This window comes from Pinus tabuliformis, chromosome X (genome assembly GCF_031772625.1).
Source record: "Pinus tabuliformis cultivar Carrire ecotype Pingquan chromosome X, CPIR1, whole genome shotgun sequence".
Taxonomy (NCBI): Eukaryota; Viridiplantae; Streptophyta; class Pinopsida; order Pinales; family Pinaceae; genus Pinus; species Pinus tabuliformis.
This window is the reverse complement of record NC_142308.1, coordinates 1,475,518,856-1,475,542,901: the sequence shown is the minus strand read 5'-3', so window position 1 is coordinate 1,475,542,901 and position 24,046 is coordinate 1,475,518,856. Positions and strand designations below refer to the sequence as shown.

General features: G+C 36.8%; 1 pseudogene; it reads right to left on the bottom strand.

The window, feature by feature from the left end:
• Positions 1-19,343: 19,343 nt before the first annotated feature.
• On the bottom strand, positions 19,344-19,796 carry LOC149145576 (amino-acid permease BAT1 pseudogene; annotated as a pseudogene).
• Positions 19,797-24,046: the final 4,250 nt, after the last annotated feature.

Sequence of the window (24,046 nt, the reverse complement as noted above, 5' to 3'; positions counted from 1 at the left end):
CCTTTACCTTGAGAATATTTTCTCCTAGCCTAAATGCCTGCGCTCGAACATTCCATGCAAGTACAAGATATTCAAGTATTTCCATCTCTTCCTTCATTCTAGGAAGCTAGAAGAATTTTAGCAATCCACAATTTCTTAATGCTCGAATGGTAGCAAGACCATTTGATGCATTCATATCTTGTTCTTCATGTTCTCTTTCCCTCCATATCAAAGACATTTTGTAGCAGTGAAGTCTTGAAACATCAAAAAGAGGCTCATTATGATCATTTTCATGCAAAAAAATTGACAAAGTTTGAGGGAAATTAATGGTACAAATTTGGGTTTTATGCCGAATGCACCCCCCTAAGGTAGGATAGTGTGTTGCAATGCCCCCTCCAGTGTTAAGTCTCCAGGATCAACACACCTTTCGACCTTCTAGGGGTGCACTAGTACATGGGTGCAATATTTATGCCCTAGAGCCTCCAAAAACAAAAAAAAAATGTTCATGGAAGTACAAAATGCACCATGAAAAGAAAGAGAAAGGTCTTAGATCCTACCTGGAAGTGACAATGCTTGAAATGATCCTATATATTTAGCACAATCATCTGCAGAAGATCAAGGGTAAAAATCACTCAGAGCTCCAATGTCAATTGGTAAATGTGAAATGGTAAAAATGAATTGTCATTTTTGACATTTATGGTCATTTATTCATTATTTTACTCCAATTTAATGTTTTGACCTAGTTACAATTCAATTTTATCGTGAAGTAGTTTTTTTTTTGTTTGTTGGTGTTTTGAGCAGGTCGACAATTGTTTAATGAATTCTGTTGTGTTTTGAATGAAATGAGATTGTTTCGACTGAGAGTAGAATTTTATCACTTTTTTGGGCTCTTTTCAGACTCCCAAAATATGAAAATATTTCCAAGCACTTGTCTTTTCAAACTAGTTAAAGTAAATGAAAATACGTCTACTCAATATAAGAATAATCCTTTTTTGGATTAAGATAAACTACTTGCGAAAAAGGAATACCTTAGTCGAACATGGCTACGGTCTCCTCAGTATTGTTTTCTGCCTTTCTAGACTCAAGAAGCTATCTACGAAAAGGAACTGTTGGAGTTTTCTTTTCCTCCTCTTTTTCAAACTCTCTAAAGATGAAAAATATTCTTAGTTATACCTTCGCTAGACTCATTAAAGCATCAAGCAGTGATGGACTCGTCAATCATGACAGGACATAACTACTCCTTCTTTGGGTTCGTTAAAGATACTCAGAGGGATTCATCCGAAGAATGAACTTACAGATCAAGCATATGTTATCCTCCTCAAGCTTTTCAAAAATAAATAGGTACTCACTAGTAATGGTTAGGGAAATTGGGAAAATGAGATACTCCACTTGTTAATGGCAACGATTTGCTCTTGAACATGACACTCTTCTGCTTCATCTCCATGGATGTTGGGTTGGGTATTAAACTTGTATTTTGGTTTATCATACCTTTTCAAAGTCTTCATTTTGGTTTTGGTTCAATTTTGCCAACTCCATTTCAGTCTCGCCGTTGTGTTTAAGAGAAGTAATTCAATTAATAACTACTACAATACTCTTAAGATTTCATTCCATGTTTTCCTTTCTTGATCGAGTTTCATGTAAGCATCATTTTGTTCATTTTGTCTCAAATCATCATACTCGTTTCATATTGTTGATGGGGGATACATCAAGGCCCTCCTATGATGGGTCGCTTCCTATCGACATAAGCTCATTATCCAGGAAGTTGAATTAGAAACACCCCTTTGGTACCTTGGTGCTTGCATACATCAATGGCAAGTTTCCTTGCTCTCAGTGACAAGTTTACATCATTGGCCTTCGACCAAAAGATTCTTGTGTGGTGTTCGACTCAACTCATTCACTCACACCATATAGATTGTACTAGAGTACCTTGAGAGTCATTAAAATCATTAGTGGTTTCTCTTGCATCTGTTAATGACTTACATCATTGGTCGGTAATCAGATGGTGTCTACCATGTTCATCTTCAACTCATTGATTTGCATGGTTAGACTCGTACATTGGTTGGTCGTGTGAATGAGATAGAAGATCCCATATCTAGTTTCATCCATCTTGGCTGCAATTTTAGGAATAATATAAGATCACAATATATGATGGCTATGATCATATAGACAATCATTCGGTCATGGGTTCACCATCAGTCATTTGTGGACATGTCTTTTGGTCATTGTACATGTAATTTTAGCTTATGTGTTGAGCATGGGTATGTCTCCCTCAACAAAGATATCATGATGTAAATGTATTGTAACAGATGATTCTCTCATCGATTGTTCTTGATCCTGACTTATCAAAAGGTAAATCTCTTCAGTCATTAGTTTCCATTTCTGAATTTTCTCTTTAGGGGGCAATTTGTTATAGGCCATTTTTTCACATCTAGTCAATAGTCCTTCAAACGAGACCAATTCACATCCTTCAACATATTTTCATCATCCCTACACAAAGCCCTAAGCATGACTCTACTGAATCCCTAAGTTTATGCTCTTGACTGCTAAGTTTCCAAGATTTTAAGGCCCAGTGCACCCTAGCCCTTTAGGGACCAGCGTTGACTACTAGGTTGACCCTCTCTACACCTACACTGATCACCAGTAGGTTGCTTAGTCTCGGGGGTGCACTGATTTTAGAAATTTGGGAAAAATAAAAAGAATCCCAAAGCTTCCTCTTCTAGAAGCTTCCTGAGGTTGTTTCAACCATTTATCTCGGATAAACATTTGAATCCTATTTGATTCCACCTTTGAGAAATCACCATCTTATCCCTTGAGCTCATCCTCTCATCACTTTTGGATCTCAAGCCTAGATTGGTAAATGGATAAGAATTCATGAACTACCTCCCACATCTATATATTTAGAGCCATCCATGGGAAAGGGGTTTGTTTTTGGAGATTGATTCTACCCTCGTGTTGTTGCTTTGAGAATCATTATTCCATGCATTAGGGTCACATAGAGGCACGCTTTGTGGCAAGGAAAGGACAAGTCAACTTGGGGAGCTCTTCTATAGGATCAACTCCTACTTTTGGTTGTAACCCTCTCCATTTCTATGCAATAAGGCTAACTTGTTAGTTGATACTCATTAACACTTGGAAGCAAAATAGGATTGAGAATACTTGGGGAAGTGTAGTGATGAAAAAGAGGTATGTGAACATCCAACACTCCCAACTGTGGCAGATAGGGTATTTAAATAGGTAGGAATAAAACCATCTTCTAAACATTGTTGTCTCTACCACTCAAGATTTTCACATAAGCAAATGCATTGATGATGACCTAACTAAGCTTTTAATAAAAAGGAAGGACATGTGTTAATGGTTTCTATTAATAATTTTTATCCTTGGGTATTTTGTGATGGATACTCTAAGGTAACCCAAGTTCATGTGGAGTAGGTGGTGATTTATACTTCTTTGATATACACTAAATCTCTTGTTATTGTGGCCTAAGAATAGGTATTAACAACTTTGAAGAAGTAAGAACAACTTTCCTACTTTTCGTTAACAAAGGAACTAGATATAAATAAAACTTAAGTTTTTGGTACTTCAAAAGTTGTGATGAAATGGATTAATGAATATTACATGAATTAGCCCTAGGGGGTAGCTCAATTGGAAAGCGTTATGAAAATGAAGTGTTATGTACCAACAGATTCGAGGTTCAAATCTCATAGACTTACTCGTGTTTATGGAAAGGACATACATAAGCACCTACCTAGGTGCTTAGTGCTAGTGTTAGAATTGACCATGTATCACAACAATTATTCTATTATATATATATATATATATATTTTTTTTTTTCTTAAAATGTCATCAACAAATTTTAATTGACCATCCTTAGTGCTAGTGTTAGAATTGAGCATGTATCACAACAATTATTCTATTATATATATATATATATATATATTCTTAAAATGTCATCAACAAATTTTAATTGACCATGTACCATCAAATTTTTTTATTTAAAATGATTTTTAAAACATACTTTTAAAGAAAAAGAAAATATTGAGATATAAGTGGACTAAGAGAGTTAAAATTCAACTAACCCAACAAGTCAAAGAGATTCAAATGTAATCTATCTATGATTTTTTATTTTTTTTCCCATAAAATTAGCATCTAATTCCATATTACGAATGGTCAAAATATTACCAAGTAAAAGCTTAATGTTTATAAACTTTTCTCTGCAACTTTTTTTTGGTATAAGATGATTTTTGTGTGTTATATATATAGATTTCAGTATAATTATATTATTGGAAAAATTTAATATATAAATTAAATCTTACCAATTTTTATAAAATTAAATATTATTATTAAAAAATTTAAATTATCAAATAATAAAATTTTAATGGAAAATTATTACTTATACCAATTCTAATTTTGATTTTAAAATATTTATAAAAATTAAAATTCTCCGTGTATTTATTTTAAAACATTTAATATTCATATATTCTTCTCCACGTTGCTTTAACGTTACAATAAAGTAATCTTCGAAAAAGTCGGAAAGATATTCTAAAACCTAGTAACGGGTAATGAACCGTTACTGGCCTCATAACAAAGACATTTATAGAGTAGGCAGCGGCCACAATTTAGAGGTGTGATGACTTCTGTGATTCGGAGGACAAGGGACACTGCGATAATCGCTACTACCTCTCAATATTTTCTTCACGTCGAAAATTGACTTTTCTGGCTAATGTTCCGTGGAGGGATCGCAGGAGGAAAAGGCTCTATACTATCTCTTCCGCAGATTTTACCAGCGGTTTCTTAGAAGAAAAACCTGTCACTTCAGTTTCCAGGGAAAAGGTATTTATGTATAATTTTGTTATTTTATCCAGGAACGAACTTAATTTGATCGAAAATATTTTGGAATTTACAGGAGTGAAGTTTTGGATAAAATAAAACTTCACCCCCTTCTGTCTATCCAATTTTAGAATATTCCAAAAAAATTGACACTCAAGATAAGGATGGTTCTCTAACTGAATGTTGGATGGCTAACTTCAGAAAAGATGTCCAAGTTTTAAGTTGTGTTTGCTATTGTGAACATTACGAACACTGCTGTCAAATTTAAAATTTTTGATTTTGTTCTGGGTAGTTCAACATTTATAGTTAGCTGGAAAAGCACAACTACATTATGTCAGTTTTTGACAGACTGTTATAGGTGTTCAACAAGATGGGCAAAACCGGCTGGTTTAGAAGAATTTCACGGCCAGAAAATCGTGGAGCTGCGAAGGCTTCTTCTTCCACGGGCAAAGATAAAGATGACAAAATATCCATGTCTGGAAAAGATGAAACGATATCCAAATTGCGGCAAGCGAATGAAGCCCTTACAGCAGAAAGGGAGAGTTTAAAAGAAGAAAGGGAAGGTGCAAAGAAAATGGAAGAGAACTGGAAGGAAACGGAGAAAGACTTAAGAAAGGTTATTAGTGCCCTTCAACGGCAGGTGAATGATGAGGTCGAACGACATTCTGATTCAGTTCAGAGATTCAAGTTAACAGAAAAGTCTCTCAGTGAACAGAATGAAATGCTACAGAAGGAGGTGGACAATGCTAGGTATTTGCTTGAAATGCAGAATCAGAAAGTTGAACATGTTCTTGTGGAGAATGCCACACTTAAGAAGCAGCTTGAGGAAAAGGAAGAGCAGACGACTGACTTTGAATCATTCCAAGCAGAGTTTGCCAAGAAATATACAGGAATGGAGGAGAAGCACTTGGAACTGTTGAAAGAAAATGAAGAGCGGGAAAATATTATTTTATCGTTGCAAAGAGAGAATGTTTCTCTTGGTAATGATAAAAGATTGTTACTTCAGAGCCTCAATGAAGAATCCAAGAGATTTCAAGAAGTTTCAGTCAAATGTTTGAAGAGTGATGAGAGAATCCTGTATCTTGAAAGTCAGTCACTGGGATTGCAGACAGAGTTGGCATCAGCAAAGTCTGCATATGATGAAGTATCTGTTCAACTAAATAAGATCAAAGAAGACATGGATAAATTATCAAATGATTGCCGCCAAATGCATAAAGAAAAAGAAGCTTTAAATCAAAACTTGATGTTACAGTTGTCCATAAAGAAGGAACTTGAAGAACAGTTACTGTCAACGAAGTCTTCTCTTGAAGAGCTAAAGGAATCCGCTTCCAAGGGTGAACAACAAATAGCTATGTTACAAAGCCAACTTTTAAATATTGCAGATAAAAAGGACAACCAAAACTTTGATATACAGTGTGAGCTTTGTGCCATGGTCATCCAGTTAGCTGATTTACAAGATCAACTCTCGTCCATTGCAAAGGAAAAAAGGCTCCTGGAAGAGAAAAACACTGAAATAGAGAAAAGAAAATTGGCTTATGAGGAAGAACATCAGCATCTGAAGGGCAGAATAGGGGAATTGGAAAAAACTTTGGATTTTGTCAACAGGGATGTTGAATCGTCCAAGGCCATCGCTGTGGAGAAAGAGTGTCAGTTAGCTGATCTACGTCGCCATCTTGCAGACCTTGGCGACTCAAAAAAAAGCCTCCATGAGGAAAACAAGTCATTAAGGAGTGAATTGAACAAATATGCAATAGCGTTCGACAAGATAAGGAAATTGGAGAGTGCTTTAGAATCTGTGAACAAGGATCTTGAATTCAGAGATATCCAGCTGCAGCAGTTGAGGGCTGAAAGTCAGCATTTGCAGGCACAGATGCATGAAATCCGAAAATCAGACAGTGTGCGTAATAATGGAATTATAGACAGTGGGCATGAAAAGGAAAACCGAAACGGCTGGCGTGAAAATGGAAAACCAAATGGTGTCTATGCCGATGGAAAACCAGACAATGCGTTTGAAAAGCAACCACAAAAGCGGCTGCGAGGGAAGGGAAAATCCAAACGGTGAAAAATTCAATTTTGCCGAACAATATATTTCAATGTAGATGCCGTATTAGCAGCCTTAACCAGTTTTTCAGTCTGATTTTTAAAAGGTTTGCCTCTCTCAATTTACAATTTTAGGTTGCAAACGAATCGTGCGCATAAACCAAAATCAAAGGGTGTTTAGTAAATTTGTTGGGATAAGTTGCACAAGCCGATTCCAATATTAGTTTCATCACGTCATATAAATTTCGAATCGAAATGTTAATTTTAAATGGAAATTATGAATTTTGATTCCATGTATATCAAATTACAACAATCTGTCTTTGGATTTCAGTATTGTAACGTTATATTCTATATTAATTCCTCACATGAATTGGTGTACATCTTTAGGTTTTTTTTTTTAATTATTTTATTTTATAGTCATTCTCTGCGTGAGAATTTTTTAAACATTTTCCATGAATAGTGTTGATATTGCTGTCTGGCGTTTACAGACACATTTCCAGCGTGCATCAGGGTTCTTGATCTATTTTGTGCATTCTGTCCTGAATTAGTGACTGAATTTTCTCAGTCTTTTTGTTATATGTCCAATGTGTTTTGTTGCTTTTTCGCACTTTTCAAAATCTGTATATCTATAGCTTTCTTCACATGTTTTTGTTTTTGATTTGAGGAATCACAGGATACTACTATATGTACCTTATCAGTGTTTTTCTTATATTGCCTTAATATAATTTATATCGCTTTTTCTTCTGAAAAAAACGGAAAAAAAAGTGTTGATATCATTTCATGTTTTAATGGGCTATCAACAGTCAATTTCTAACGGAGTCGTCTAACGAGGTCGAGGAATTGCCCAGACTGCCAAAAACGCCAATGTCTTTTGTTGCTTTTTCGCACTTTTCAAAATCTGTATATCTATAGCTTTCTTCACATGTTTTTGTTTTTGATTTGAGGAATCACAGGATACTACTATATGTACTTTATCAGTGTTTTTCTTATATTGCCTTAATATAATTTATATAGCTTTTTCTTCTGAAAAAAACGAAAAAAAAAGTGTTTGATATCATTTCATGTTTTAATGGGCTATCAACAGTCAATTTCTAACGGAGTCGTCTAACGAGGTCGAGGAATTGCCCAGACTGCCAAAAACGCCAGAATCTAGGCAAAAAAATTTCAACACACTACAATTTTTTTTTTTTTTTTTTTGTTTTTTGTTTTTCCAAACTATAGTTATATATTTCCATCCATCAAAATAAATTTACATTAATTTTATTACGAATATGTATTAATAAAACAACATTCTTTATATCCTTCAACTGGAGTTCCATGGCAGCAAATCCAAGGTGTTTCACTGTAAAAGTCCAATATTTATTCTGAGTATTTAACATGCAGAAAAGGGATTTTGTTAAACAAATTTAAAATATTTTTCTAATAAATTGTTCTTTCAAGTCTGTACAATTTGTCTTCTTTCCTTTTTCTTTTTTATTCAAATTTCTTTTATAATAAAATATAATTTCCTTTATAATGAAATATATGCTTTTATTCTTCTATTTTTTCGTTTTGTTATGAAATTAATTCATGTTATGTTTTTTAAAGTTTCTCATATACTTATCTGACTCATAATTACATAATTAACCTGGAGGATAAACATAGTAGGATATACGTGGTGGTTTGTTTTTTTGTTTCTTTGGATCCTTCTCTGTGAAATTTGTATAGGTTTCGAGTTGGTACTTATTATTTAATGGTTAATTTAAATAAATATAATTGATAAATAATTATAATAAAAAAATTGAATTTTTAATGCTAATGTGCTTTGTTAAGAAAGGAGAAATTGGTTACTAAAATTATATTTCATAAGCATAAAAATATTTATTTGCAATATATATATCTATATATATATATTATAAATGAAATGATGATAAATAAAAGTTTAATTTATATTAGCTTTTCCAGCGATGTCATGATATTTGTATGGTTTTCAACTTTTCATATATCTAAAATCTCTGTTCTTGGAAAAAAGTGAATTCTTGTATATCTTTCTCAATTTTCTGGATTCAAATTGATTTAAAATGCATAAACATTGAAGAAACATATTATAGTCAAATGTATGGTATGACACATGAACACCACAATCTAAGGATGAAGAAAGGCATAAGATTGATTGGTGGATTGTTGGTAGATTATTTTCTAACTCCCTCCGTACAATTAATTGATTGTGTCCAAGAATTAATCTAGTTGTCTAACCTTACTATTGTATATGCACACTTTTAGCTTGTATAGAATAAAAAAAAGGAAATGTCCCGAATGGTACATTGGTTTGTTAGTGATGTCAATAGAGTATTAATTTTTCCAAAAAGGTTTCATTCTCACTGTGGTCTCCCCAACCCAAAATGCATGTCTTAGAAAAGGATGAAGCTCAGGGCATGTCCCAAGCAATTTTGGTAGAATGGTCACCTTAGACCTAGCAACAGAGCCAAACAAGTCCATGTTATGCAATGTAGTCCTTGAAATTTGAAGCAACATCATAAAAGACAAAACAAAGTGAATCATTTGAGCAAATGAAGTGAAAACAACTGCAAAAAATAAAGGTGTAATCAAAGTACATTTATAACCAGAGAAGGAATATTAGGTGATGAGGAAAAAGGGAAAAACAAGTTACAAACTATTGAAGGTATTAGGAATTAAGATTACAATCAAATAAACATGACCACAAATTTTTTTTAAATCAATGAAATTTATTTCCATTAGCTATATTTTTCTTATATCTAAAAATTGGATTCCTCATTGAAAAACAAAAGAATACCCATCCATTATGCTTGATATCCAAGTTACATCCTTGACGTTACAGGGAGATCCTCAATTAAAAAAGTATTGATGATATAGTGTGGAATATCCAATAGTACATTTAGGAACCACACTAAAAATGACATATCAAAGCAATTGAGGTCCTAGATCCCTATTGTGGGTACTCAACGAGTGACAATCCATAAATTTCACCTCTTTCCTAGAGGTTTTCCATATCTAGTCCTTATGAATTTACAACCTTAGGGTTGATCTGAAATATAATTTACAACAACAAACAACATAAAATATTTCACTTCTTTTTAAATCCAATGAATAAGGCAATCCTAGAGAAGATACCCAATGTTTTCCAACAAGTTTCATCCCTCTAAGGCAATCTTATCTTGCATAAACCAAAACTCAGATTCACTTTATGACATTAGTAATTACAACAATAAATATTCCTTAATATCTTCAATATCAATTTTTCTACTCTTAATAGTTTCAGGCTTAAATTATGTCAATTCAACAAGAAATAAAGTGTTGAAAATTTCCAAACCAAAAATACGTTGATAACTGAAAGTGAAATCTGCACCAAGACAATTTTGGACAGCTGAAAACATCATCATCATCATCATCATCATCTATATATATATATATATATATATATAATATATATATATATATATATATATATATATATATATATATATATATATATATATATATATATATGGTTCAAGAACATACTATTAGCTTTAGATATATTAATGTAACCCTCTAAGCTTTCCAAAACACTAGCCAAGGAAAAACATGAAAATCCTAGCTCCACCATTTATCTTTCGCAAGCTAGTATTAGCATAAGAAGATCTCCTTGGGTCCAAGCAAGATGTCTTCTCTTTCCTCCTCAAACAAGTACAACTCTAGGTTTTATCATTAAAACTTAACTCCTTTCATCCTTAAGGTAGAAACCATAACCCTAGACTTCAAGAATGCCCAAGAAATCTTGACACTCCAAGACAAGAGAGATAAAGCACAATAAAGAATGAAAAAAGAGAGAGACTAAAGCACTCTTCTCTTGACATATCTAAACATAAGATGATGATGATGGAAATGAAAGGATTCTCTCCTTCCTCTATATATGTGAGAGGTAAGGGAGGACAACAATACAAAAATGGGCCTAAACCCTTACAACTAACCTACTACTAACAAGTAGGCCCACACATGTGAAGTGATTGCGTAATATTCCTTTTTCTTGATATGGTCAAAATGGACGGAATCTGCCCATGGTATTTACCTTCATTTTTCGAGGGAAAACAACAAAATAATGTTTCTAGAGAGTCCATCAAGCCTATAAAATGGGATAGGAGCTAGGGATTTGGATGATCCTGAGTTGTTTATCTATTTTGTCTTTATTGAGAACTTGGAAAGACTAGTTCTAGTTTGATCCTAGAGATGAAACCCTTGTGGGTGTAATTTGTCTAGTGGATCCATCCATGGTCCACAATTGTGCTTCAGTTACTTTGTTTTCTCTTTTGATGAGAAGTTGTGCATGCCATTGCAGTGGCTTCAATATTTTTATATATGCATGTACTATTTTCTTCAGTTAATAATATAAATAAGTGTTGCATCTTTTTTTTGATCCCCTGTGTTCGATGTTTGGATTATTATTATTTCAATTAGAACATTGAAATATTCCAGATTTGTTGATTATTTAGCCATTTGGGATTTTATAGTGGTATTAGAGTTGTGCATCTTGCCAGCTTGAGGGATTTTTATTTGCAAGATTTTCGTAACTTTAGTGGGATTCTCACCCTAGCTGACAATTTCCATCTTTTGTGGGTATATGATATCACCCTAGTTGGTCTCTTATTTTATAGGGAATTAATTTCCATTGCAAAGGTCATTTTGGTTAGGGGCCGAATTATTGTTCTAATCATCCATCATTGAAGGATGAGATATTCTATTGTGGGGGGTTTTTATTTAATTGCATTGGTAGGATGAGTCTAAGGGTCATTACAATCCTTGGAGATCATATTTATTGGAGATCAACTTATTCATGTAATCTAGCACCTTCAGGAACCCCGAAATATTTGGCTGAACTCGTCGTAGGAGAGGACGCATTGAATATTTGTGTTGTGCTAGAGCCATACTTCCAATACATAACTTCCTAAGGGAAACTGGGCCATAGATGAGATATGATTTAGTCGTGGAGGCGAGGTTGCTTTTCTAACTCGCTGCCAATGCCACATATCACAAAATTGACATGGAGTCGAGCATTGGAGATCTGTCACCGCATGCAGGACCACAAGACCGACTTGTCATTTTCATTGCTCTAGATTTGATCTTTGTTGCCATTGGGTATTCATCATTGCATTGAATTCAGAGGCCATAAATCCCCACATGTCTCAGAGCCAAGTTCCATAATTGACCATTGAAGAGCACAAGGCTGAAGCTAGTCATTCGCAAGACTTTCATCGACTTATAGGCAGTCAACTTGACATCAAGATGATTGAGATGCCGAAACCGCATGAATCATATTGTAAGGTCATGAGGCCATTTTCATTGGGATATTGGGACTAGCGACTAAATTTGAAGTGGAGTGATTTTATAAATGGTGAAGTGTTTTTTGACTCTATAATCAAGGTGACATATTTCAAGGAATGGACATTAAGGTATGTTAGGAAAAATATTAGGGTCGGGGGGTGAACTAATATTTTAGATTCACTTTAAATTTTCATTTCATTTTCCGAATTCTGTAAGCTACTACCCTTTATGCAACCAACGTGTGTAGGCAAAATCGGTGAAGGAAAACAATGTTACCCAATTTACTTATTTTTCATACTTTCCATCTGATGTTTAACTTTGTCATTGCATTATTAATTTCATCAGTCATTTAGTATGCAATAAAGAGCAGATAAATCACAATACATAAGAAGCATATCAACAGGTATGAACACTAGGATTTTAGGTGGAACTCTAATGTGGGAGAAAACGACCACTTCTGTCATCTCTATCTTCTTTCTTATTAAATAAAAACAATATTCATTACATCTTGTACTAACACAGACTCTTACTAGCATGCATGCATCCACTTGCAGGAGGCTACAACCTCCACTCATTCTCCAACACCTACTGGAAGGGAGCTACAACCCTTTGATCTCATTTATGGGCTCCTATTGGAAGGGAGACCCTACCCCCTCATTGAAGGTTCTGACCCTCAACACCTTGTGGACCACGTTTCAGAATGTTTCACACTGGATCCACTTGTCAAACAATCATCAAACAACCTATAGGCCACCTTTTATCAAATTTTCACAGTGGGCCTAAATCAACAATAAGTCTAAAGAAATATGCCAAACTAAAATACTGAATCTCAAAATCTGAATCACTAAAGCACTGTAAGCCAACTGAATCATTGAAACATTGAGTACTAAAGCAACCCAACCACTGAACTGCACTAGATCAAATCAATGTAATACCAAGTAATACTATCACACCTCAATCATTTAATCATTCATTGATTAATCACACTATTGGATAACCAAAAAACATCAAATGAAGAGTGTGCAGTCACTAAAAACCTTGATTAATATTAACTTTAAAATATATACATGACCATTCTAAAGCATACCCACGTATATATGTGCTTCCTCTTCATAGAACCTGTGTATAGATCTCAAATCACTGAATGCTAAAACTGAATCACTACATCACTCACTGAGTTACTGATATAATGTGTGACAATAGAAACTTAATCATAGATCAATATCCTGTAGCATCATCACTAATCTTCCAATCCATAATCAAATCAACCCAGTCAACACTACCAGATACATACCATGCTTATTAAGAAATCATTGAAAAACAACAACAAATAGAGCATACAGCATCAACTGTCATGATCAAGCAACAATTCAAACCTTAGTACACATATGCGACCTCCATAAAATATATCTGCATGTGTATGTGATTACTATGCATAAAAACCACGTACATATATCAACATACTAAATAAAATATCATAGAATTTATACATAAATGTTCTGTACTAGATCCACGTATGTACGCAACCTTACTGAAGAAAACCAATGTACAGATCTTAAACTATTGAATTATATCTTCACTACAAGTAAATCACACTTTCTGCAGATTTCACTGTTAAATCACAGATCGCTTGAAACACATTCAAACAGATCTCGCTTATTATATATTCAAAGATAAAGAAATCATTCAAGTATAACCATAAGTACTTAATGCAATTTTAGATCTTCTAGAACTAAGTCATCTCCTTATTCATTGGTGCACACCTATTTTGGATCATATCACACATGAATGACTCTTCACTTACACACAACATCTTGATCTCCATCTCCTTATATAGCTTTGTTGGCTTTGTGGGCCCTGACCCAGCTTTAGTGTGAGTCATCCAAAAAAATCCCTACACTATTGGCCCTTTCGGCATCAGCCCCCAGAGCTCGGATTGAAGTCTCACTCGGAGTAGTATGGGGGGATGCTGGAACCAAGTTTCTGCACCCTAAGATGGTCGTGATGTCGGTTTATACCCTCTGCCCTTACTTTCGTGCAGGTCACTAAGCCTTAGGTTTCTGTCAGTCTACCCTTTATTCTTCCCTTCAGTACCTCCACAAAGGTGTATGATTGACCTTCGCGCAACCCTAACCCGTGGTCTAGGTACTTTCGCACAGCTATGACAATGTATTGCATAGGTTCCCAAGTTATCTCAAGTGTTTTACTTATCTTACTAATTAATCACAGTTAGCGTCGCGTAAACTGATATCCTTACTCGCGTTCAATTAATCGATACAATCACATACATTCACACATCAAATAAACATTGTAAATTAAACACAAAACACAATATAATCAGATGCATTAACAGGGACTAAATACAAAGTAATTTTAGAATACTTCTCTTTATTGATATCTTCCAGTTTAATACAGAATCTATCAGCCCTACGCACACAATTGCAGGGGTATGTGCACTTAGCTACGGACTTCTACCCTAAGCCTCTGTGCACTTAGCTGCAGAGCCTCTACCTACGCTAAGACTTGAAACACTTAGACTTCTCTATGAAGACTCCAATGCCTTTCTATTCTCCTTGAATGCCTAGAGCTTACTTACTTAGCTCTTTTTTTATACAATCCCATGATCTGCGGACTATGGGTAGATCGTTACAGCTGACTTGACATTTTAAAAAATAAGGACGGACAACCCTTTATGACTCTTGACACCTTCGTGCTCCGCGACCATAAAATGCGGAGTCTTTACAATTTTATTACAAAATTGTCCCAAAGTATGGGCTTTTAGTCCCAAAACATCTCTTAGGGGAACCCGTTCCCAATAGGCCCCAAACACAAACATGGTGACTCGCCCTTGAGTCACTCTATAGGTGTGGATATCTTGGTGCGAAGACCTCCTAGCTCGACCTGTATGATGACAACCTCAGTGGTGCATTGCACGGTCACCTGCTTCACTTCTTAAACCAACTTCTCTGTCACTGGTCCTGAACTGTTAGCCTGAAACTTCTATTGAGCCGCTTGCAGACTAGCAAGCTTGCCTTCAATGGAGGTCATGACCGAATAAGCTTCATCCAACCAGGGCTTCAAGCGCGCCTTCAGCATTGCCTCTTTGTGTTGTGATGCATCTACTTGTTCCTTCAATGTTTTGGCCTCCTACAACTTCATCAATATCTATGTGAGAGCGACGGTGCATGCTGTACCTTTTACTTCGTCATAGCGTTGCTGCAGTTCTCGCACCTCTGTCTCTAGCTATTGTACATTAGGATCATCTTGTAAGCTCATTAGGACCTTGAACAACTGTTCAAACAGACGTGTGCAGTCTGCTGCTGCACTATCTACTACCGCTATCACCTGTATGATAGTTGTTGTGCACTTCTCCTTTACTTCCGTCGGAGTTGAAGGCTGGGCCTTCAACTGCAAATCTGAAATTTGTAGGTTCAGCTCCAGCTGAACCTTAGCCAACTCTATGCAAGCGTCATACACCCTTATAGCAAGCTTGCGAACACCCACCTCGACTGGTTCTCCCCATGAATGGACAAGACTCTCAAGATTGAAGTAACAATACCATGATAGTCATCAACAACCTCCATGCACCATATAAGAAGCTGTAACATAATCTGTTGAAAACAACAACATAATTGACAACAACATGAATATCCTCATTATCAAGGAACAAGAAGTAGATAAGTGAGTGTAGCATCAACTTCTCTTCTTTAAGAAAATTAAGGAATATTATCAATCAACATATATATGTTCAGTGATGACAACAATGCTAATAATATAAAAAGGTCAACAACAATCATAGTCATCATAATGCAACAAGGAGTGCTCAAGAAACCATAATGCCAACAATGGACCGTTAGAAGCATAGAAGATGCTCTCCATGAACCTGTGCCAACCTTTTATCATCAATTCTGATGAAATTATATCCATCTCATCAATCAACAAATGTACCAAAGAACCATTTCAATTAGCAACAATAAAATTTTGCAACAACCCATCAACCAATATTATTCTAAGAAACATTTGAGCGTTATCATCAGACTGTAAGAAATCAATGCTAGAACCAAAATACTAATCATGAATTGATGGAATCATATGAGAAGCTTGCCCTGAATCTATGCCACTACCTTTTCCTTACTGAGAAGCATACACGACTGGCTAGATAAAAAACCGCGTATACATGCAACCATGTTTTAAAATATCCACGTACATAATATAAAATGATGATTCTTTATAGCAACAACTCCCCCTAAACATGAAATTCCTATTCCTATTATGTTAAAATAATTAGGAGAGTCAATAGGTAGGAATCATTCTTATTTTTTTCTTGATATTCAAAGGAATCACGTGAAAGAGGCTTGGTGAATAAGTCTACAACTTGTTCCTTTTAAGGAACATATTCCAACTTGAATTTTCGTTTAATAACTTTCTCTCTAAGGAAATGGTATTTTATTGGGATATTCTTAGTTTTTGAGTTAATGACAGGATTTTTAGAAATATGTATGGCACTAGTTTTGTCATAGATAATAGAAACAAGTTGAGGACAAGTGACTTAAATGTCTTGCAATATTTCGATCATCCATAGAAGTTGAGTACAATAAGGGGAAGCAACAATATATTCATCTTTAGAAGTTGATAAAGTAATAGAACTTTGTTTCTTACTGAACCAAGAAACTAAGCGAGGTCCCAAATAGAATTCTCCTCAACTAGTACTTTTGCAGTCATCAACACTATCGTCCTAGTTTGCATTTGAGTAAGCATGAAGTGAAAAATCTGTTTTTGGGATACCATAGACCAAAATCTTGAGTATCTTGCAAATACTTGAATATCCTCTTGATTTCTTTGAGACAAGTTTCCTTGGTATTTTCTTGGAATTGTCCAACCATGCCAACTGCATGTATAATGTCTGGTTTTGTACCGGTAAGATAGATCAAGTTGGTAATCATAGATTTGTATTAGGGTTGATTAAATGTAGGAGAGTCATCATTTGGATGAGATTGCATCCTTTTACCATTGGTGTGCACACAGGTTTACAACCTGTTGTGCTTGTCAACAACCACCCATTTATTAATGTTAGTAGTAAAATATTACTTTAATAAATGGGGACCCTTTCAAAAAATGTATATACCCAAAAATTCAATCCTAGCATGTAGGTATTTCTTTTATTTTTAGAATAAATCAAGATATAAAACAAAACCTATAAAACCATTAAAATGCTACTTTTTCTTATTTAACATGAAATGCATCACAAATGATACCTTTCTAACCCACCACGATCTATGATGAAGCAATCGAAAAAAGCAAATCTATATTTGAAAAACGGTCATAACATTAGAAAGTCCTTAAAGCTTCTTTAAAAAGCTAAAGTCTCGCATCACAACATCATTGTTTATAAAAGACTTCTCTTAAGAGGTTACCCCGAAGTATTGCGATCTGCGAGGTTGCGATCTGTGAAATTGCGATGGTATAATAGCCTTCTTGCATCGCATTTCAGTGATACAACACAAGCCTCAGCCTATTATATGTCGATATTGCGAAACGCAATCTCGTCTTGGACCAACCTCTTAATCTTTCCACCAACACATGCGGAAGTTCATTATTTGTTAAAAAGAAGCCCGATAAGTAATGATGTTTGTTTCTCGCATCTCGCATCTTGCACAAACTCAAAAGGTGGTAAGTTAAACGACAACAAATTATGCGATATAGTGATCTGCGATATTTCTTTGCAATTCACAAAATCAATATTATCGCAGTTTAAAGGCTCACCACCCTAGGAGATTGTTTCCTGATTTAAGATGTGAATATTTATGGACATTCAAGTTAAAAGATAATGAATCATTAGTGGGAATTTATGAAGAATTAACTGCATTTATGTGTGAAATTCCATTTAGAGTGATTTGATATCTTCTTACGTGATTCCAAATAAAACACCTTTACCACCTTTACTGGTTTTCTTCATCGATTCATTCCTACATTTAGTATCATTTTTATTCGATAAACTGTTCCTCTTGAAACTTTCAGGGAAAAGCTGTAGAATAAGATGCCGAAAGAAATGGTGAAGAAAGGGAAAGAAGTCGACTCTAAGAAGTCAGAAATGACTCCTCTGTTCACGGATACTACATGTAATAAGGAAGCAGGGATGTCTACATGGGAGGCTATGTATCAGTCACTGGAGGAAAAAAAACCAAGGATTCTTGTTAAGATTAGGTATGTTCTATGCTAGAGCAATTTATTTAAATTTTCACAATTAGCAATCACATCAGCATTATGATAAACTGCAGATAGAACATAAATATAAAACGCAGAAGACAAGCCAATGCAAGAGGACACAAGATATGGCGCGAGCCAAGGACAAACCCCACAATGTGTGGGGAAACCCTTGATCAATTCTTCTTTTATCTTCAAAGTTCAGCAGAGAGAGAGATGGTACAAATACATTTGAAGTCAACACTTTGACTTGCCAAAATAAGAGATCAGACATCAGAGATATTTCATCATGAAGATGACAGGATAGTTCCGATGACAAGGACTACTGATCTGAACTCAGGTGAAGGCACACTTCTCAGTCCTCATACTTCAACTGATTCACCATGCTGCATCCAACCATGCTGCGTCCATCACTATACTTATCCATGCCTTAGAACAACAGTATTTAACATGATGCTCCTTTACATCGATCTTCTCCTTGTGACTATTTTTCCTTTAAGATCGAGATCATAACTATGCTTAGATCATTACTGTACCTTGAAATATGTCAAGACAGTATATGCTATACCGAGACCATAATTGAGATCTTGACTGCATCTAGAGGTATGCCAAGACAGAGTGTTCTCTGTTGGATAACATCATTACATATATACTGAGACCATGACTATGTTTTCTTCCTACACTGAGATCTTCATGAGAGCGTTCATTATGCCAAGACAAGGATCATTGAGAGGCTTTACTTCTGAGTTACCCATCCGAGAAATATAGGACCACTGTACTCATTCGAAGTACTGAACCACTACACTTGTCCGAAGTCCTGAACCACTGTAATTTCCTCTGAAGAATATCAGATGAATCCTAGTTATGTGCGATTGTAATTACCCCAAAGTTTTAGAGATATTCGAGATTCCTGTACTACTGTGCTACAGGAATATCTGAATCAAAGAACCGAGACTGCTACAGGAATATCTGCATCAAAGAATTACTTGAAGCAATTGAGCAAGAGAGAAGTCTACACTTGCTGTCACTGCCCACTGACCAACTATGTTAAACCAGCCTGTCATCCATGCAGCGAAGGGCCCCCATTCTTTACCGGACAACATAGCGCTCCAGTAATAAAGACCCCCGGACGTCGGATAAGCAGAGCAAATCTCAGCCATGGAGAGTCCCACACAGAGAGTGAAAAGGCCAGCAATGAGCCATCCGTACACCATAGTCACCGGACCTCCGAAGGTCAGCCCCGTAGTATAGGTAGTCGTTAAGCTAGTTAAAATCGATATAATGGAAAACGAAAACGCAAAATTCGACAGTACCGAGGGATCACGCTTGAGTTCTTGTTTATAGCCTATCTGTAGTAGGCGTGCAAATCCGGAGTCAACCGCACCGTCGAGCAAAGACTCTCTGGTGTCATGTTCTATGGAATCCATGGAATCCGAGAAAAGTGAGCAGCCTCTTGCAGGGGTTAGACTGACTGTTAATGATTATGAACCAAAACGTAAAAGCAATGAGCTTAACACTGGGGCTTGACGAGTTGGTGAAGAGGGCTGGTGATATCCCTGCTGTGCATATAGTTGCTCCATTGCCAACAGATTAGGGCATCGTACTACAACTAGGGCTCCTTAGGGCTCCTTCTTAGGCTAGCGTATTCTTTTGGTTCTCTCCTTCTCCAAAAACCCAGATGTGGAGAGGAGATCACCTCAAGAATACGTGTGTGCAAATGATATCAAATCCTCATCTATTTATACCAAAATGAGGATGATGAATAGACACGTCGGTTGGGCTTCTAGAGCCTACATAAGAGCTGGTCGGCTTGATAATAATTACATAAACAAAATAAATTCATATCTCCATAATTACTTATCGGAATAAGATGATATTTGGATCAATCCTACACCTCTCGACGAGAGGGATCCAATAAAAATATCAGCTGCCATAAATAAGCCGACCTACATGGAGTTTGGCCCTAGTTTCCAATTTAACACTCCCTCTCAACTAGGGGAAACTCCATCTATTGATCCATATGTCCGACTGTACTATCTCTTCCATCAGTGCCCTGCACTACTCTGCCTAGCTCTGCTGGCTCTACTCTGCTCTGCTCAGCACTGCTGGCTCTGCTAGCTCTGCTCTGCTCAGCGCTGCTGGCTCTGCTCTGCTCCGCTGAACTATGAAGAAGAAGAATTGATCGAGAATGAGTCATATCATTCTCCACTGACCTAAAGTCAGTCTCAGAGTGCGTACCACTGGTCTCAGACCAGTCTCAACCGACCCAAAGTCAGCGTCATAGTATGTACGACTCTCACTGGTCCTAGACCAGTACTGCACTAACACGAAGTTAGTCTCGAAGTATGTACCACTAGTCCCAGACCAATCTCGGCCGACCCGAAGTCAACATCATAGCATGTAAAACTCCTACCACTGGTCCCAGACTAGTATCATTGATCCCAGATCAATGGAGGACATCCTAGCGTAGGGAGTACGGTAGATACAACGATGCATCCATCGGTATTACTATGGTCCCTAACTTCATTTCCCTACTCATTGATCAGATGAGAGGTACTTCCCATGAGTCCCAGACTGCATGGGTAGGAAGCCTCGACAGGAGAACTTAATCAATCCTGTCCTCATAGGAGAACACATCAATCTTGCTACAATTGCCATGGAGAACACATCCATCCAAGCTGCCATGGAGAACACATCAATCTAGGCCTCACAGGAGAACACATCAATCCTGCTACAATCGCCATGGAGAACACATCAATCCAGGCCTCACAGGAGAACATACCAATCCTGCTACAATCGCCATGGAGAACACATCAATCCAGGCCTCACAGGAGAACACATCAATCCTGCTACAATCGCCATGGAGAACACATCAATCCAGGCCTCACAGGAGAACACATCAATCCTGCTACACAAGAGAGCGAATCATCTTGTTTCAGTGCGCACCACCAGGGGAGGGTGAGTCACCCTGTGGTCATATGTTGCTCCAATAGAACTGCAAGCCCCTCAAAGCTCCTAGAGCTCAATGTATGCAGCATGCAGGACCCTTTTACAAAGGTCTCACGACGACTCCAAGTCGTTCAGGAAAATCACAAATTTGATCTTTCCTCAGGGCTCTGTCTTGTACATCATCTCAGTGTGATGGAGCCTCCTTGATCATCGATTTACCATATCCCAGATAAGGCAGTAATTTATGTCTATCTGCTCGAGCAATTGTCAAATACGGGATTCCTCAATAATCGAATCCCATCTCTGGTTGTCACAAAGATTCATAGTGGTATTCATCATGTGTACAAACAGCTCACTGAAGAGCTTCATCAACCAGACTGCCTCACAGAAGGCCATAATATCAGCAACGTATTCTGCCTTGGTGGTGCTCAGAGTCACTGATTTCTTCTTCCTGCTCATCCAGGATATCAAGGCAGATTCCAAACAGCACTGAGAAGTGCTCTAGTGATCCTCCATACTTCCTGCCCACTCATCATTCGAATAATCATGAGGTTTCATATTTCCGGCAGTGTATCTCAATTCATGAGAGATTGTGCCCTGAAGATATCTTAGAAGATTCTTGGCATCAATCAAGTGAGGCTCAACCAAATATGAGCTTACCATGCTAACTGCAACACAGATGTCTGGACGGAGGTTCTCCAAGAACATCAACGCGAATGAGTTTATGAAACTCAGAGGCATTTCCCAAATCTGGTCCGACATCATTACCATATAACTTCTGAAAGTTAAGATCCTCGAGGCAGTCACAAGCTTGCAACTTATCTTCCCACATTTTGAATCCAACTCCCTCTGTCTCCTATAAATGAGAGGGTTTGCACCTGTCAGTCATAGGTGCTGGTACGAGAGGTTTATCATCCACGACCTTTGAGTAATGGTTTGGATCGGTTTCACTCCTAGTGAATCCTCTCATACTATGTCTGAGGTGTTTTTCTTCAAGCCATAGAGGGCTTTCTTCCACCTGTATACATGAGATTCCTTGATCATGATTCTCAGACTCCTCGGGTTGTTCCAAACCTGTGAACCTGCTTCATGAGGGGAATTGTACCGTTATAATATTTTCCTTTGGTACATTTCAGACATGTACGTTCATGCTTCCTTTTGAATTCAGGCATCCTAGTCACCATTTGACTCACAGACCTCTAGAGCTGAGTCAATGGACATGGTCCCCAGTGGACTTCCTACAACTTGATACAACCCTGAGCTCAAAAACATCTTAATAAAATCTATTTTCAAACACGTACCTTTCCATCGATAAGTGCCACCTTGTAACCTTTGACTTCCATTTCCGAGATGGACATCAGGTTCAATCAGGTACATAAAAGAGATTTTGGGGTTCCTTGTTTTCGTGGAAGAGTCGACCATTGTCTTTGATGACCTGCATCTCTGTCATTCGGGCACTCCTTCGCATAAGGGTCGAACTCATAACCAAGACATCTACCTTTCCTTCCTGCCATCAGAGGTTTTGCTATGCCATTCTAATAACATTCTCTGCTTCAACTTCACCCTAGGTGAATTATGAGGAACCAATTGATCCTTTTGTCTTGTCCCAACTGTCTTCGGTGATTGCTTTTTCACTCCTGCTTGGGAATTGTCTTCACCTCAGCTCTGATACCATGTTAAGATTAGGTATGTTCTATACTAGAGAAATTTATTTAAATTTTCACAATTAGCAATCACATCAGCATTATGATAAACTGCAGATAGAACATAAATATAAAACGCAGAAGACAAGCCAATGCAAGAGGACACAAGATATGGCGCGAGCCAGGGACAAACCCCACAATGTGTGGGGAAACCCTTGATCAATTCTTCTTTTATGTTCAAAGTTCAGCAGAGAGAGAGATGGTACAAATACATTTGAAGTCAACAATTTGACTTGCCAAAATAAGAGATCAGACATCAGAGATATTTCATCATGAAGATGACAGGATAGTTCCAATGACAAGGACTACTGATCTGAACTCAGGTGAAGGCACACTTCTCAGTCCTCATACTTCAACTGATTCACCATGCTGCATCCAACCATGCTGCGTCCATCAGTATACTTATCCATGCCTTAGAACAACAGTATTTAACATGCTGCTCCTTTACATCGATCTTCTCCTTGTGACTATTTTTCCTTTAAGATCGAGATCATAACTATGCTTAGATAATTACTGTACCTTGAAATATGTCAAGACAGTATATGCTATACCGAGACCATAATTGAGATATTGACTGCATCTGGAGGTATGCCAAGACAGAGTGTTCTCTGTTGGATAACATCATTACATATATACTGAGACCATGACTGTGTTTTCTTCCTACACCGAGATCTTCATGAGATCATTCATTATGCCAAGACAAGGATCATTGAGAGGCTTTACTTCTGAGTTACCCATCCGAGAAATATAGGACCACTGTACTCATTCGAAGTACTGAACCACTACACTTGTCCGAAGTCCTGAACCACTGTAATTTCCTCTGAAGAATATCAGATGAATCCTAGTTCTGTGCGATTGTAATTACCCTGAAGTTTCAGAGATATTCGAGATTCCTGTACTACTGTGCTACAGGAATATCTGCATCAAAGAACCGAGACTGCTACAGGAATATCTGCATCAAAGAACCGAAACTGCTACAGGAATATCTGCATCAAAGAACCGAGACTGCTACAGGAATATTTGCA